Genomic DNA, 17640 nt, shown 5'->3' with positions numbered 1-17640 from the left:
ACTGCTCAGAGGACTGAAGACAGGAAAGAGCTAGAGGCTTGGAAACAGTGCTGATGCAAAGTGCATCCAGAAGGGACTGGGAGGTTTCAGGGCCGGAGAGCCTGGCAAGCATCCAGAGAAGAGCGTCAGTGAATACTTGCAGTGTCCGCAAAAGAAAGCTAGCGGGTTTTCACCTAGGATCTGAGACATTTCATTTAGGAGTGAGAGAGAGATAGGGAGGAGGAAGAGAGAGAAGTGCAAAGGAGTGGGGAAGGTGAATAGAAACACCATTAATTCATTGTATTATTATACTCATTTATATAGAATTGATGAAATTTGGTTGGGCAGGATGGCACACACCTTTAATCACAGTACTTGAAAGGCAGAGTCAGGCAGATCTTTGTTTCTGTGAGTTTGATTTAAAACAGCCTGGTCTATAAAGTGAGTTCCTCAGACACCTAGAGCTATGCAAAGAGGCCATGTCTCAAAAACCAAAAGCAACTAAGGAAATTGTTACTATAGTCAGATGCAAGGCTAACTTTCAAAAGCATTTAAACCTATAAATGTGATAGAAATAATATAGAAACAAAGCACATAGAAGTGCTGTTCCGGGGAGTAATTAGGCTTTAATTTACCAATGTTGTGGAATACAATAGCATTGTCGGAAATTTACTTTTTACCTGACTCAGCCTCAAATACAACTGACAGTGGTAAACTCTAAGGTCTGTAAGGACATACTACTCAATGAGCACAACTGAGGGACACTCATAAGGTACAGCTGTGAAAACAGAGCCACGGCTGCTTGTCAAGAACATTCTCCTCCGAGCTCATGGATTTACTTACAACCTGTGTGAAATGCATACAACACAAGGGGGAGTTCATTACAAAACCCTGCTTCTAGACACGGCAGTTCTCTCAGTGACCTGTCAGACACTGGGAGATGCTGGGACCACAGACATGCACTGCACACAGAATTCTACCTGGTTTTTGCAGCAAGAGCAGCAGACACAGTGGCAGCCGCACCACTGACAACTACAGCACTGTATCTAGCAGGAGAGGAGAAGGCAGAAAAGTTTCCAAAACCTTCCAAAGAACCTTCTACAGTTCTTGTAGAGCTGCTTACACTGATAGGAAAAAAAAGACAGGGGAAAGGAAAAATAAAAGCAAGAAAAGGCAGCAGAATAGACTCAAGTCAGCGCCCATTATAGATTAGCATTTAGACATCAAGGTGAGTCATGCAAAGCGGTGACAGTTGTTTAGGTCACTTATATCTGAAATTTCAGACATTTAATGCATAAGTCTACCCTACCTAAAACTGACTGGTTTTCACCAAGTCCAATGTAATGTCAACTACATCAGAATTATATATCACATATTAGAAGAGTGATACCTACGCAACTAAGAAGAAAATGAATCTGAAAATAAAAGCTGTGTTTCTATAAGCAGAGATAAGGGGGCTTTCCTATGAAAGTCTTTATATAAGCAATGCTGTCTGAAAGTAGACATACACCAACGGAATGGCATTTTAATAAGAAGTGGTTTTAGAAGCAGAACTGACTACATGTTCAGAAGCAATAGTATTTATTAACATGAACAAGAAATAACTTTAAAATAAGATAAGTTGAGTTATTCTGGATGGTAAGAACCTTTGCAAAAATAAAACTCCTTAAGAATATCTTAAGCATACCAAACAAAAACCAAAGCATAATCTTCTCTGCAAAAGCCCCCATTCCTATTTTGACTTAGCTGTGTAAGATTTTTAAATGAGATAAAATTTCTCATTCAGAAGTGTTCTTATGACTTAAAATAATTATTTTTACAAATAGCAAAATACCTGGGTAGGAATTTACATTCTAGCAATAGAAATACAGTACTCTCAAATCTGGTGACCAAGGTTTAATTGGAATTTTTTCTAATTAAATAGGATAGTCTAACAACATGGTATTAGACTATCTTCTTTTACCTTTCTCATTAGATATAAGTTACTAATGATAACATCACTATAGCCCAATAACTACTTTTTGGCTTAAAAGGTTGTGACAATGGCCACCTCCAACACATGACGAGGCAAATCCCACAAAGGTTATTAAGATCTCAACTCCACTGATGTATTTATATAAATAACGGACAGAAGACTGAGGAAACTATAGGAAGTCAGTTTCAACATATTACATAGAAACAGAGGTGATCTATGTATCTGTAATCAGAACAGTATGGCTAAGTTTTAACACCTGCTATGAAGAGTTAGTAAAAAAAAAGAAAGAGGGAAAATGAAGATGCTTTTAGTGCAGGGAGGACATGTGAGTGCTACGGTGAAGAGCAGTTACCAAGAAATTCAATGTGTGGGTTTCTCAGTCATCCCTGTCCTTGAGTCAACCGTTACTATTGAGGAAAAGTGATGGTGAATAAAAAATAGAGACAAAGTTTAAAACAGTCAGCTACATATGCAACAGTAAGACATTCTAAAGTCCAGGAAAAGAGGAAATGAATGAAGTTCTTCCCTCCTATGGTTAAAAGAATAATAAAAAAAAAAATGTAAGGACTATCAATGTCTTGCAGCTAGTAAACTTCTCCTCTATCGCCTACGCATGTCTAGGACATGAGATCTCTGCCTCTCTTCTCTCAGAGGTAAATGACTGAACTCAAGAGCAGACTTAAACCAAACTCAGGGAGCTAATTTAACATATCTCCAATTGAATAAACAAAAGACACAGACTTCTTCATTCTGTTATTAGAAGTTAAAAACTAAACCACAGTATATTCTATATTCATAGATTATAAAAGCAGACTAAAGCAGTGTTCTGAGGCTAAGTATGTCTGTTAATGACATTAGCTCCTTCATCCACAACCGTGCTCCCATTTTCAGTGAGTTTAGTAGTTAGATTCATCACCAGCACTGAGATGGAAAAAGAACTCTACCTAGAGTAAGTGGCTGCTCCCTTAGAAACTGTGGCCACTTGACTAGGGACATTTAACAGCTGGGGAGCTGGAGGTGGGTGTGCACCGTTCTTAAGTAGGTCTTCCAGAGAACTGTAAAACCAAAGTTTTCAGAAGTAAAAAACAAAAATTAATGTAAAGTCGAGACCATGTTTGCCATGCATACTGTCATTTAAGTGTCAGTAATTCACATCTAGGAACAGACTAATTGGTTCTTATTTCTATCTGTATCTACAAACCAAATCCAATACTGGCCCCCTCAACACCAAATATAGGCTCTTCTCCCCAATCACTCAGCATGGCTAAACCCATGTGATAAGAGATTATACTTAAAGGGAAAGGTGGCTGGAAATTCCCATTCACTGATTACGCGGCTTTGAATTACTTTAAAAAACTTATACTCCAAGAACTTAATAAGGTGTCAACATTTCACATATTATACAAGTCACATGGAATTTGGACCAAGTCTTCCCTTCCTATTTCCACTGGTTTGGGTAATGTATTCCATTTCTGTAGATCTGAAATCATAGGAGTGGTATACATACAACCAACAGTTGCAAGCAGCTGCGGTGTTTTTTTTTTTAAAGTAATTAAATTTATAATAACACTTGCATACAATTTATTGTACTGATATTCTCAATTGCTACACATCCCTTCTTAACATTTTACAATTTATATAAATACACATTATAAAGATGTTCTTTGATCAACGTCCTCCCAGAATCTGCTTGTATTCCTCTTTTCCAAATCTCTCTCCTACTTTCATGTTTTGTTGTCATTTACTTTTCACTGTTTTTTTTTTTAAAAAAATCTATGTCAATTTTTTTTAGGATACAACATTAAATTTAGAAGAAATGTTACCATGTAAAGAAAAGACAGAAACAGTAAAGTGTTGGTTTCAAAGCAAACAAGCAGCAAATGTAACATTGGGAAGATTTAACAAGAAAAACACAAAATTGCCCATTTTCTTAAAAGCCCATATATATGGAAAAATGAAATTGGTCAGCCATATTACACTGGTTCTTATATGGAAAGTGTATATTTAAGGTAAATAAATAGAAAAGGAACATTTGTATTGCCATTTTTTATTTAGAATTGGTCATTTATTAAAGTGCTGAAAAATTGCAACAACTTGAGAAACTGCCCTATAGAAATAAAGTATCATGAGAGGTACAGACAAAGCTAAACAAAATTATACAGCACATTAGTAAACTTCAGCCCAATGACCAAAAACAGCCACCATCTTACTTTACGAAGACTACAATCTAAAAACGGTTTCCATATTTTTACAAAGTTATTTTTACAAAACTAAGAATATTTACCATGATTTCCCTCATGCAAAGCACATGGCATCATATTTTATTATGTATATATAAAGTTTTATTGGGATACTCTTAAGCTCATTCATTTACGTCTGTCTGTCTATTACTAGTATGTGGAGAGCTGAGTAATTATGGCATATTATATTACCCACAAAATTCAATGTGTTTCTGATGTGGACATTTAGAAAGCCAAAAAGGAAAATAAGAAAATAAAGGAAAAAGAAAAAAAGGGTACAAAGGTGTGGAGCTGTTGAGCTTTGTCCCAGAGAAAGAGAATAGCACATAGCTATCATCCTGCCCTTTAAAGTACAAACCTTTGACACACTTGATCTTTCAGCACTGATGTATGCATAGCTGACTCTTCTAGCTCTTCTCCCTGAGCGCCTCCTCTCTCTAGCGTTCTCGTTTCTTCTTGAAACAGACCAAATTCTGCTACTTCTGTTTTCCATTACGTCTCTGTATCACACCTCACTTGATTAATTTCTAAGCATCCTTCTCAACTCAAGTTTAAAGGTACCTCCTCGGTGATATTGTCACTGTTACATGTGTTCATGGCACTTTGTACTTTCTTGCATGCAATGTGTTATTATTATATTGTACTCTTTGGGTGACTAATTTGTTTAAAGTCAGACTCTCTCACGAAACAAATATTTTCCTGAAATCAGAATCCATGATATAGACATATACAAAATTAAATATAATACTTACATATTTACTGACTGAATTAGTGAAGCTTCCTGTTTTCAAATACAGAGCTCATGATAATGTGTATGTGTTTGTCTTAAAACATTTGCAGCTCTAAAGACATATCACAGTCCAGCTAAGCAAATGACATTGTCTAGGAAAGGACACATGATCAAAGAAATGACTCGGGTTCAAAAACACATACATAGAATGTGTTTTATATCATAACAAGCCCCTGTATTTTAAGAGAGCTATAAAGGATCTTAATTATTTACATGCTAATTAATAATCAGAGTTTATTTGTGAAAAGTTGGGTTGAAGAAGTCTTCTGATGCTTCTAGAAGCTATGCTGACTGGAAATACTTGAGGATTAAAATTTATAAAATTTACATAATACTTTTAAAAGCTAGATTTCTCAAGTTCTGAACAATACACTTGGGAAATGTTCCATGTTTACCTATTTGTTACTTAGCCAGTTTGTTAAAAGACTAGTTTAAATGATTATCTATTTGTTACTTAGCCAGTTTGTTAAAAGACTAGTTTACATGATTACCTATTTGTTACTTAGCCAGTTTGTTAAAAGACTAGTTTACATGATTATCTATTTGTTACTTAGCCAGTTTGTTAAAAGACAAGTTTACATGATTACCTATTTGTTACTTAGCCAGTTTGTAAAAAGGCAAGATTTATGATAAAAACCTCTAATATGGAGCAGACATCAACATGTATTCTCATCCTGACATTTCCTAACATTCATTCCTCTTAGCGCACATCCAGAGCAGTCGAACTTTCTTCCTTGACTGCTGCTTAGCTAAGCTTTCGGTTTCCACAAGAAAGGTCTCAAGTTTTTGCTTCCCAGATATACCTGCAGAACCAGGCTTGCAGCCTTTGGCTGCTTTTCTCAGGAAAAATGAACAAAGAGTTATTTGTGGGCTGTGCTTTTCTTTGCAACCATGCCTAAGTGTTTCCATCTGCACCCATATTAATAATCTATCTAGGCCCATCGGTCACAACCATCTCCCCATTCTGCAGGATCAGAGGAGGAGGATGCTTTCCGGCCTCCACGCTACACAGCTGTCTAGGATCCTTCGGCTGGCTCCAGCTCCTTCCTCTCTCTCAAGCACCTCTACTGAGCTCTCCTCCTGCACCAGGTATTATATATATGTGCCCTTCAAAATGCCAGGAGTTCTTTTAAAGACATCTTCAACACTGGCAGCTACTTTCATCTTCTATTTCTTATGCCCCTTTCAGTCAAACTGAAATAACTGTGTACTCACCACTTGTCACACTTTAGCCCCAATATACCCATATTTTTGTCAAGGTCACTAATGACTTCTTTATGACTAAATTGGATTGATAATTTGTATCTATCATGTTTTTATTGTGGTTAAAAAATACAAAACATAAAATGTGCTACTGTTATTTAAACATATGGTTCAGTATTGTTAAATAAAAAACATTATGAACCAATTTTAAATGTTTTCATCTTGCAAGTCCACAACACTCACCCACTCTACAACTCTACTTTGTTTCCATGAGCTTGGCACTGCTGATACCCCACACAGGGAATCATCTATTACCCAGTCTCAGTATCTGATTTAACTGACCATCTCTTGTTTTCAGTACTACAACCCTACTATTTGCCAGATCAGAATTTCGTTGGCTACTCCTTCTCTCAGGTCACTGCTAGATCAGAAAAATGTGTAGAACGACATAATACTCTTTCACATCTTTAAAAAGCAATGTAACACTGTCTCTGCCTCAGTGATCTATCAATAGCAGACTGTGCTGTGAATGTACACTTAGATTATTTTTGTGTGTATCTCATATCAAAATTAACTTGTTTGCCCAAAATGAGTATACTATTGCATTGCTGGCCATACTATTATCAGAAACTAGAAAAAAACCTTTACCTACAATATCTCCATCGTGACCTCTGGTTCCAGTTCCACACCCCTACTAGTTCACCTTGAACCCATTCTCCTGCTCCGTAACATAGCCACTATCCATTTTCCACCTAGACTTTTACCAGTAGTGTAACAAGTATCTGTTTTCTTTTTTTCTTAACTATTACCAAATTTTGTCTAATCTACTCCTGTCTTGTTTTAGTCAAAGTGCCTTAAAATATTTTTTCCTATCATCCTTTATATGACAAACTTCAGTGTGTACTTGCTGTTTAGAACAACATCTAAAATTCTGAACACGCTTTACAATTCACCAGTGTACTATGAGACATTTGTGCAAACTACTGTTCCCTGTGAAAGTTCTCCTCAAAAGGTCACCTGCTGGAGCTTCTTCCTCCAAGAAGACTGAACAAAGAATCGCCCTGTGCTTCTCTTCTTGCTCCTCCATCCTTTCCTAGGCTCCTACTTCACCCTTTCTGTCGTTCTAATCCAGCTAACTCCCACCTCAGACAGCACTCACAAATGCTATTCCTCCAGCTCTAACCTCTATGCCTTTTGGTTGTGGAGGTAGTGTTGTGCTTTAGAGGAAGAGTTGGACTGTAGAAATATCGGAGGATGAGAGAGAGAGTTAGAAATGATGCTGCCTTTAGAAACAACCCAAGTTTGTTCTGTGAAAAGGCTGATAGAAATCAGGAAGTAAGAGCGTTAGTAAGAGTGCTTAAAATCTAGATTTTGTGCACATTACATGGAAATTTGGATTCCATGGCCGTCACATTCCAAGACTTAAAGTTAGTAAGGGAAAAGCATATCCCAGAAGTGAAATGCGTCAAAGTATTTAGTAAGTCAGGTATTCGGTGATTGAGCATACCATCACTGAGGTAACTGGGAACAACTGTAGGATGAGGCAAAGAGGAGAGGACTGAGACAGGTGCTATAGCCAGAGCTGGGAACGCAGAGATGAGACCATGAGACAGTGCAGTCTGGAATGTAAAGGCTGTTATCCACGAACCTTAGTGAGGAAGGTAAGAGACTGATGAACTGAGAAAAATGGCTTATGCTAAGGAACGTAAATAAATGGGAATCCCTAACTAGTGTGTACCGACCTCAGCCTTCTCTTTCATATGGCGAATCATGCTGCCATTTATAAGCTGCACAGTAAACTGAAACCCCCTTTGCATTTCTTGTCACACTGTTCTTCTACGCTTTGCCAGCCAGCGTTCTCGTTCTCCTATGATCTAGCATCTGAAAAGTGAGTGCCACAAAGACTTCATATGCCTTTGCTGGACTTTTTCTACTTTAGGCCAAGGTCGTCTTCTGCTACCCAAGCTCACCCTAAACATCCCATTCTCCTCTCTCACCATCCTATGTAACTACAACCACAGGTTCAGGGCACTGGTACTTGTCCTAGACTACTACTTATAAAGCCAAACACTACAGAAATGCTATGGAAATAGGTGTGGGATTGTGTAGAGAATGGCTAGGAATAAAAGTCTAACACAATCTAGGCGGAAAAAAGTTTAGCTCCATACTTGGGTGGATTTATGGATGAGGACCCACAGATACGGAGGGCCAGATGAACTAAGTGTGAGCCTGGGTCACTGCAAATCTATGAGGTCTGCAACTAAAGCAAGATGTTCAATGTGCAATGTAACAATCCCTGATCCAAAAGTACAACAATGCACAGTAATTTCTTGGCTACTTGTTTGTTTGTTTTTCAGGATTGTTATTTATGAAGCTCTTAGAATCTAATGTCAAAGATTGAAAGGTAATATACCAGGTGGTATTTACTTCACTTTTGTGCCAATAGATTTAGGAGCTACAAGAAACATCACAGAAGGCAGGTGGAGGGGGAGATGATAAAGGAGAAGTTCTATGAAATGCTGGCTTTTGGGCATGACTGTACTTCATAAAGCTTCCTTTCAAACATCTTGTTCTTAAAGTACAGAGGAACAATCATCCTGTATCGGATATTACAGAAGAGTAAGATATGTTGGTTTCAACTGCACATAGATACATTAAATTTCATATTTCTTATTCACTAGAATTGGTCCAATTTCATAAATTCCCAATATATGTCTGAAGGGATGACCTGGTAATCGATGTGTATCTTCACAATATGTACAAAATAAGGGACAGGATTGCGGTTTTCACCCAAGTCAATGGTTGATCCTTAAAGCAGTATTCTTTGCTTAAATTCCACCAACCTGCTATATTCATACATGAATATATTCATTCTATATTCATATGAATACATGTCAATTGTTATTAACTGTACAGCAGTCTTGAGACCTTTTCTTTGATGATTTGTTGAAATTAACTATTTCCCTCAACCATTTGAAATCCATGCTATGGTTGTATGTGATCTACCTCTTGAGAACTCATTCTGGGTCTTGTAAATTCTGCTCCCTTGTCTTCTCTCACTAGCCATGTGTTTAAGAATATATCTAGAGGCTAAATAAATGGCTTAATGGGTAAAAGTTCTCACCACAGAGGTATGCATAACTATTAGAATCCCAGGACTGTGAATGCTAAAGTACCAAGACTCATAATCTCTACTTTCTTTAGGGAGATGGGAGACAAAGACAGGAGAATTTCTGGAAGCCTACAAAATAGCTAGCCTGCCATATGTAGCAGAAAAACAAGCAAGATAAATTCTCTCAAACAAGATGTAAATGAAAGAGCAGTACCAAAGGCTGTCACCTGATCTATGCACACACACCATGGCACACAAGTGACCAAATTCATGCACATGTGTATGTACACATATACACCCTGTGTGCTCTTTCTCCCTCTCCCACCTCTCTCTCTTAGAATGTCATCTAGATTTTCATGCCAAGTGAACTCGAATTTAAACTAGTTTATTTAGAAGTAAACCTTGTTTTTTTTTAAAAAAGGATATTTTTCTCTTCATATTCTATTTTCTTTCCCATTGTTTGGCTTAAAAAAATGTAGACAATGCTCCTTAGGAATCTTCTTTTGTAAATCACTGAGAAAGATATGACTGGAGAAAAAATAGAACCTATTCAAAGTAGTTCAGAGTCAGTTTATATGTGGGCATCAATTCCTTCCAGAGGTGAGTAAATCAAAACCCTTCCATTGTGTGCTTCTGAGATCTGGTTATTTTTGTTTCATTATATCTTTTAACAATAACAAACATCTCACAATCACCACTGAAAACAACACTTCTGTTTCTTCCCCCTTTTGAATGCCCTAAATTAATGCTGCTTGATAGTTTTACTTTATTTATTTAGATAGAGGTGTGTGCTTGTTAGTTTTTATCAGAAACTCAACACAGCCGTGTTTGACACAGCCTGGGAAGACGGAGCCTCAATTAAAGAAGCGGCCTGTGGCAATGCTTGTGATGTGTCTTCCTTGAGATTGGTGGAAGAAGGCCCAGCCGACTGTAGCCCTAGGCAGGTAGGTCTGGGCAGAGTTCCTCTATGGCTTCTACTTGAACTTCTTCTTTGACTTCCTGCACAGAATTCCCTCAATGATGCACTGTGTCCTGGGAAAGCATAAGTCAAATAAACCCTTTCCTCCCCAGGCTGCCTTGGTCATGGTATTTATGCCAGACAGCAACAGAAAGCCATCCAGATCACGGCTCATTTTCCTAACATCATGTCATATGTTACAATTTCCTTTATAAGAGCTACAAATATTTGCCTCCTTTCATGCAGTTTGATACCCTTGATTTTGACTCTGTCTAAACATGTTCCTCTTCTGTATTAAAATTTCAAACTACTTACTGTCTAACCAATACATACAAGGATCTGAGGTTATAAAATCTTCCAAAAGTTTATTCTTAGGTTCCTTCTTATGAATTGCTAGACTATCGTGATAGAGAATAAAGTAGATGAAAAAAACAACATTAACTAAAAGTTTCTCCAGGATTATCCACCTTTAGTATGTTCACACGAGAGACGAGTGAGATGAGCACCGATCACTAAGGCAGACACAGGGTAGCTCAACAGATGCCTTTCAATAGCTACTAAAATGGAGACACGGAAGAGAATGCTAGGACAAGGTGACATAGGCTTTAAGATGCTTGTAATTTGAAAATCAAGTTCTTTAAGAAAATAGAAATTAAGTTGTTATCCTTCCCATCCTTTGCTTTTTATCGTGTAAGGTATTAGTTTTATTTCTTTTATAAGATAAAGAAAGACATCTTCATATAAACATAAAAGCAGAATAGCAGTTTTCTGAAATATCAGTGTTGCTAAAATATATGAAATTAACTAGAATAAAAAGAGGTCAAACGAAGTCTTCACCATGGTGAAACTGCCTATTGTCAATGCTACTAAGTATTTTAAGTTGTCGTTTGTTTTATGTTAGAAAAATTAGCCTGGAGGACTCTTGTTTGATATTGCATTTTCAAACAGACAATAACAACATCGTGTTTATTCTGTGAAGGGAGGTGCGGAAAAATGAAGTTGAGCAGCATCACAACATTTACCAGTCAGACAAGTGTGTCCATGTCCTAGGGCACTTGGCATATATTATTGGCTCTCTAAATAAATTGAGTCTACGTATTAAAATACTGATTTTTATAATAAAGAGCTTCATAAAAGGTAATAAGCCACAAATAATTTGACAAAGTCATAAAGCAGTTTTTATACTATACAGAGAACAACTTATATATATATACATAAAAATACAGAGTAACTACGAACTGCTGGAAAGACTCGGGTAATAATCACTTATGTTCAGTAGATGGCGACAGCTGCATTAGTCACCAACAGTGTGTTGGTGACTATACCACTATATTCCATGGAATAATGTGGAGATTACATACAAATACTCTATTTGTACAAGACACAAATGACTTGCTCATGTACCCGTTTCTGACCTATGACTCTTTTCCAGTGTGTCATACATACTACATAGGAATGCTTGAGACAATAGTACATAGGGGATTCCAGCTAGCTATTTTCAGAATCATTTTATAAATGTAGACTGATGTGGGGGTTCCGGCATTCTGTCCTTTGGCTTTAAGTGTGATTGTTAACTGATCTCATAACAAGTATCAGATGGAGACTAATTCTCACTTCCTCTGCACAGCTTACAAAATAGCAGTTTAGGGTAACAAACATGCTTAACTAGTACATATGCATCCACAGGTATGTCTGCAATTGTGTACATGTGCCTGTGGAAGCCAGAGGTCAGCAATGGTGTCTTGTTCAATCACCTTCCATCTTAATCTTAAGATGATCTCTCCCTGAACCCACAGTTTATCCACTGAGCAAGCCTAGCTGGCCATCAAGCCCTGACACCCTTGTCTCTGCCTCACCAGAACACATGACAAGCTTGTTGTTACGTGTGTTTGGGGTTAAACTCGGGTCCTTGTGCTCTCAAGGGCAAGAACTATACTGATAGAAACATTTCCCCAAGACCTGCCTGTGTCTTAATGAATATATTTCTGAAATAGAACAATAAAGAAGACATGAAATCAGCCAGAAAGTTTTTTCCAACTTTTATGGGCTCATATTTATTCGCCTGTGAAGAAACTAAAAAAGTACATAAATAACTTGCAAAAGAATGCATTAGGGAAATCCCCTGCAGTTTGTTTCTAAATTGTCGATGAATATGTATATATGACAGGTCTCCGTTCAGAACTAACTTAGATGCGTTCTTCCAGTGGAAAATCCCACTCTGACGGCTTTAAGGCAGGAATCATATGGGTATCACTTGGTGCCACAGGCAGCCCTGACGAGGAGAGTCTTTACTCCGTGACTATTTCAGCTTCACGTAGTATAACTGGAGATCCCAGTTTGAAACTTTTCACAAACATTTGTATAACTGGAGATCCCAGTTTGAAACTTTTCACAAATATTTTCATCTGCCAATTATTTGAATTCTTTGCAAACTGGAGAACCACATCTTGTGTTATAATTCCCTGTGTGTTTACATGTGATGTGTGCATGTGTTGTATGTATTGTGTGGGATTTGTGTGCTCTGCGTCATGTAAATGTCAGGGTATGTGCACCTATGCACTCATGTGGAGGCCAGAGGAGGAAGCTGTCTTCTTCCAGCCACCTCTCTCCTCCCCGCCATGAGAAGCATCTGTCACTGAATCAGAAGGTCACCATTTTGTTAGCCTGCTGCCCAGGGAGCTTCCAGAATCCATCTTTCCTTGTGCCGTACTGGGGTTACAAGCACAGAGCATCATCCTGAATTTCTCTTTACACTGAGTCTGGAGACTCAAGTTCAGGCCCTCACGCTTACAAAGCAAGTGCTCTCCCCTGCTGAGCCACCTTCTCAGTGCCATGTTATAATTCTTCACCAGAAAATACTAACCTCCATCCTCTGTTGTGGATAAAAAGATGATGAACTGTGCTTGATCCTAACAAGTTTAAGCAATTTCTCTTACTCACATAAAACGCCAGTTTATATTTATTTACATATAAACTGCATATTACTATTACTTCTATTGAGTAGAAAAAATTATGACACCATGAAGAGTATCCTTTAATTTTAAATAAGTTGTATGTTTGACAAAATTATATATTTTATATATACATGTTTTAAGGAAGTAATTTTTAAAAAGTTTCAATGACTTCCCATAATTTTCTATCCTAGGACACACTCATCATCATCTCCGTCATCACCATCACCATCATCCTTTCTATTTATACTGTGTTACTTACATGATGCTTCTTAGTTTATTTATTTGTATCGTAGTTCTGGAGACCAAACCCAAGACTTAGCACATACAAAACAAGGACTCTAAGTACATCTTGGCCCTGCTGTTGCCTTTTGTAAGTCCATGATATAAAGTAGATTCTCTGAGTGGCAAACAATGATTTGTTTCTTTTCCCAATCAGAGCTCTAAGTGTCTCATGTATTTGTTTCAACACTTAGTTATTTTCTCAGCCTAGGAGACACCTTGATTCCTGCAGAAGCGTCCCCATAAACACAAAAGAAAGACTACAATGAAGCAAACAATCAGCACACTCTTCTATACCTGATTCACAAGCAGACGACTACAGTAGAAAGTATCAGCTACAGGTAATAGCATGGTCGAAAGGACTGGAATTTTCCTTTCAAGAGACAGGGAGGTTCCATTTTTTACTCCTAATGTAAGCATTAACACTGATATTTTAACAAAAACTTGACCCTCTACTACTGATCCTTTAGTTGCAATGGTGTGCTATTCTATAACTAATTTTCCTAACTGTTTAGCAGGGAGGAAGAAAATGGGCAATTGCATTCAATGAGTCACTGCTAACGTCGAGTACAGTAGAGAACTCTACGATGCTTCCATTCTAGACGCTTATATCCTAGTTGGGCCCACAGGGCATGGGTACAAATACCTGTTACCGAAAGCAGGAAGAGCATCACAGAGGACATGACAGTGCTCACGAATGGGTCCAGGGCAGTAACTTCCCTTCAGATCTACTTCTTAATCAATTACCTAAATGAGGGTGAGGAGAGGTCATGGTACAGCCATGGACTGAAAGGTCTCACTACCCTGACTCATAGATTGAAGTCCTTACCTTCAGTGTGATAGAACTTATTCAGAGTTTCTTTAAATGTATCATTGAGGATATACAGAACCCAAATGCAATACAACTAATATCTTATAATCAGAAGGGAAAATTGAAAGGCCAACCTGCCTTGGTTTACATTATACTATCCTGTGAGCTAGCCAACAACAACAACAAAAAATGCTGTATGAGGAGAGTGAGAAGGTGGCTATTTGTGAGACAGACAGACGACAGACAGACTGATTTACTTTACCAGAAACTAAGTCTGCTGGTATGGTGATCTAGATTCTAGGCTCTAGAACGGTCAGAAAAAATGAATCCACCTACTTAAGCCACCTAACATGTGCATCTTGTGCCAGCCTGCCTAATATAGCACATTTCTAATCAAGGAGTGGACTGAGATTCATAGACCATAAGCTGTCGTCAAGGTGAACCATTCTATAGATTCTATAGATCTTTACTTATACACACACTGCTGCATCCAGAGGAAAATACTGCACCTCTGAGAGGGATTCTTCTTCCAATTTGTATTCTTACATGAAGACCTTTGTCTTCCAAAAGCTGGCAGAAAGTCGGGACATGTAGACAAATACTAATAAGTAAAACCAGAAATGGAGGTATCGAGAGAGTTAAAATCTGTATAGTAAATGAGTTTAGAAGTGCGCTCGCTTCCACTGTGGGGTGGGTGTAGAGAGGGTAAATTGTAGAGAACATGCAAGGGAAGTTGTAGGGCAGAGTCAGAAATCTCTGCAGAGGACAGCAGCACTCAGGCCAGTTGTTCTCAGTATCACGGCACCAGCACTGAGGGCTGGACAAGTCTTCGACTGGTGGGGGTATTCAGTGCATCAGAAGATATCCAGTGACTTCTCCGAGAAGCACCCCCTAACCTTGTGTACCTGCATACTACTTAAAGCATTGCTAAGAGGCAGGGAGCAGTAATACCACCCCTAAGAGGGATAGGAGGTAAAGTTAACAATGTACAGAGAACAGATGTACCCACATAAAATTTATTAAATGGCTCATCAAAAGACAAATACATAGGATTCTAAAATGCTAAATCCTTAACTTTACAACATTCAACTTGTAATATTTTAGGTATGCACTACACATGCACAGTTATTCTCCTCTGTTTCGTTGACACAGCTTTATCATTTATTTCTAAATATCTTTACCCATTTATTAAGTCTAGGTAGCTTATAACGTAATGAACAAAGAAACACTTTTGATTCAAGGCAAAGAAAAGTAAATGAATCTTCCTTTTAATTTCCATGCACTGTAACTAATCTTTGACTTCAAAGACTTCCTTTAATCTTGTGGCTGTGGTCTGTGCTGACGATCAAGGGGTAAGGACAAAGATGCAGACAAAGATGACGAGAAGATTAGGAAGAGGACCACGCTGCAGAGCCTGTGCAACCAAGTCTGCTGACGGGGTTTCTGAGTCTAGCATGGAAGGCGTCTACTAGAAAGTGCCATGAGTCAAGAGCTATTAAAAAAAAGAGCAGTCAGGTAACAGGGCTGAACAGAGCTGAACTGCCACCCAGGATTGGGGCCACCTCAGCTGACCTGTCATGGTAGTCACACTATAAACTGCCTCTGCGTGTGCTGAAATGACCAGGCTTTGTATCTCCTCATCCCCCATGCAAGATAATCAGCTCACTGAGGTGAATCACAGAGTGAGGCTGCCTGACCAACACATCTAGGAACAGCTTTCAGGTCCTTCCCTCAAGGGGAAACTCAGTCAGACACGAACCTGAATATAAACACAGCACTGATGGCTCTGTTTCTCACTATTTCTAATAGCAATAAAAGCTATCATGGATAGTTTTCAAAGAATCGTCAAGGAAATATTTAACTGCATCCTGAAATTATATTGGATGAGAGAAGCAAAAAGGATAAAACAATCCAGCTTTTCAGAGAGAAGACAGAATCATTAAACACACCAACTAAATTATAGGCCAAGTTTTAGACATCAAACTTTGTTTATATGTTATCTGTGTTCCATACATACTACAAAGACAGTACACGTAAGCCTTTCCCCCTCTAAATCTTCACTGAATATCAATAGGAAAAAATAATAAGTTGACTGTCAGTGTTGGACACACTACTAGTATGTATTTATTTAAAAAGCTGTCAACATTCCAACATCCCCTGGTTCTTCACTTGAATTTTACTAAAGTAGCTAACTTTAGAATAAGCACTATTTGCTGACATGTGTAAGAATTCTGTTTTCGTACCTGCTTCCTCTATAGGTTTGGTTGATCTTTGCAGGTGCTCCCCGATCCACAGACCTGCCACCCGTTTGCCACCTGTGTCCTTTCCTCAGGCACTGTCTGGGATCCTCATATAGCTTACTTAACTCTCACCAAGGTGTCAGGACCAGGTCACGCCACAGAGAGCCACATAACCTACAGCATGTCCTACACCAGCCAAATCTGTTTCACAGTAGCCTACTCTATGATCTGGTAATAAAATGACTTTGGACCATCCTGTGTATTTATTTATCCATTATTTACTATGGTATCCACAGCAGAGAGCAGAGATTGGTGCCTGATATTCAAATAATTACTCATTTGAAAGAATGAGCACAGAATGAATGAGTCAATAAGGGATGGTCATAAATCATATGAAAAACAAAGCAAGTATAAAACTATTTCTTTGGCGAAAGCCCAATTCATTCTATATCTTTAAAAAGAAAAAAGGATTGCTATCCTGCATTCTAATTTAATAACATTATTCACACACACACACACACACTTTCCTAACGAGCATAATAATAACAAAGGAAGCATGTCTCTGTTTGCAAAAGTAATATACTTGGGGGCAGGGACACAAAAGTCACATGTCATACTCTGACTAGGAAACACTATGTAAAATACATGTTGAGAGTTATTTGAGAGCAGCTTCCTAATTCATACTGAAAAGAAGCACGTGATGAAATCTGCATAAGAGAGACAAGAAGTCATAAGTCAGGTAACTACACTAATAAAATACTTTTTATAAACTTTTAGAACGACTGGCTAAACTTTTAAGCTAGGAGTATACACTGTCCCAGAAGAGTCACTGGGCTCAGAAATTCAAGTTCTGGCAAGATGAAATGGAGCATCTTGTTGACCTGCTGGATGTGATTCCCACTGCCATGCAGGTTATTTCGGTCATCCACCCTTTTGATAGTATACTGAACACTATTGAAATTAGGCAAGGCACTCTTTTTTCAACACCATCTATCTCAAGTTAAAAAAAAATGTTCTAAACATGTTCTTTGTATTAGGAAAAATATTTTTCTAAAATTTTAATAGTTCTTCGACCTCTATATTTTCTCGAGAAAACTGG

At 38.0% G+C, this 17640-nt stretch overlaps 1 protein-coding gene across 3 annotated transcripts in view; it reads right to left on the bottom strand.

The window, feature by feature from the left end:
• Pdlim5 (PDZ and LIM domain 5) overlaps window positions 1–17640 on the bottom strand; it is a 158867-nt gene that overhangs the window by 44659 nt on the left and 96568 nt on the right. The gene's annotated exons all lie outside the window — the stretch shown is intronic.

This window comes from Grammomys surdaster, unplaced genomic scaffold (assembly GCF_004785775.1).
Source record: "Grammomys surdaster isolate TR1022 unplaced genomic scaffold, NIH_TR_1.0 126531, whole genome shotgun sequence".
NCBI lineage: Eukaryota > Metazoa > Chordata > Mammalia > Rodentia > Muridae > Grammomys > Grammomys surdaster.
The sequence above is the reverse complement of the archived record's forward strand: the minus strand, read 5'-3'. Positions and strand labels throughout refer to the sequence as shown.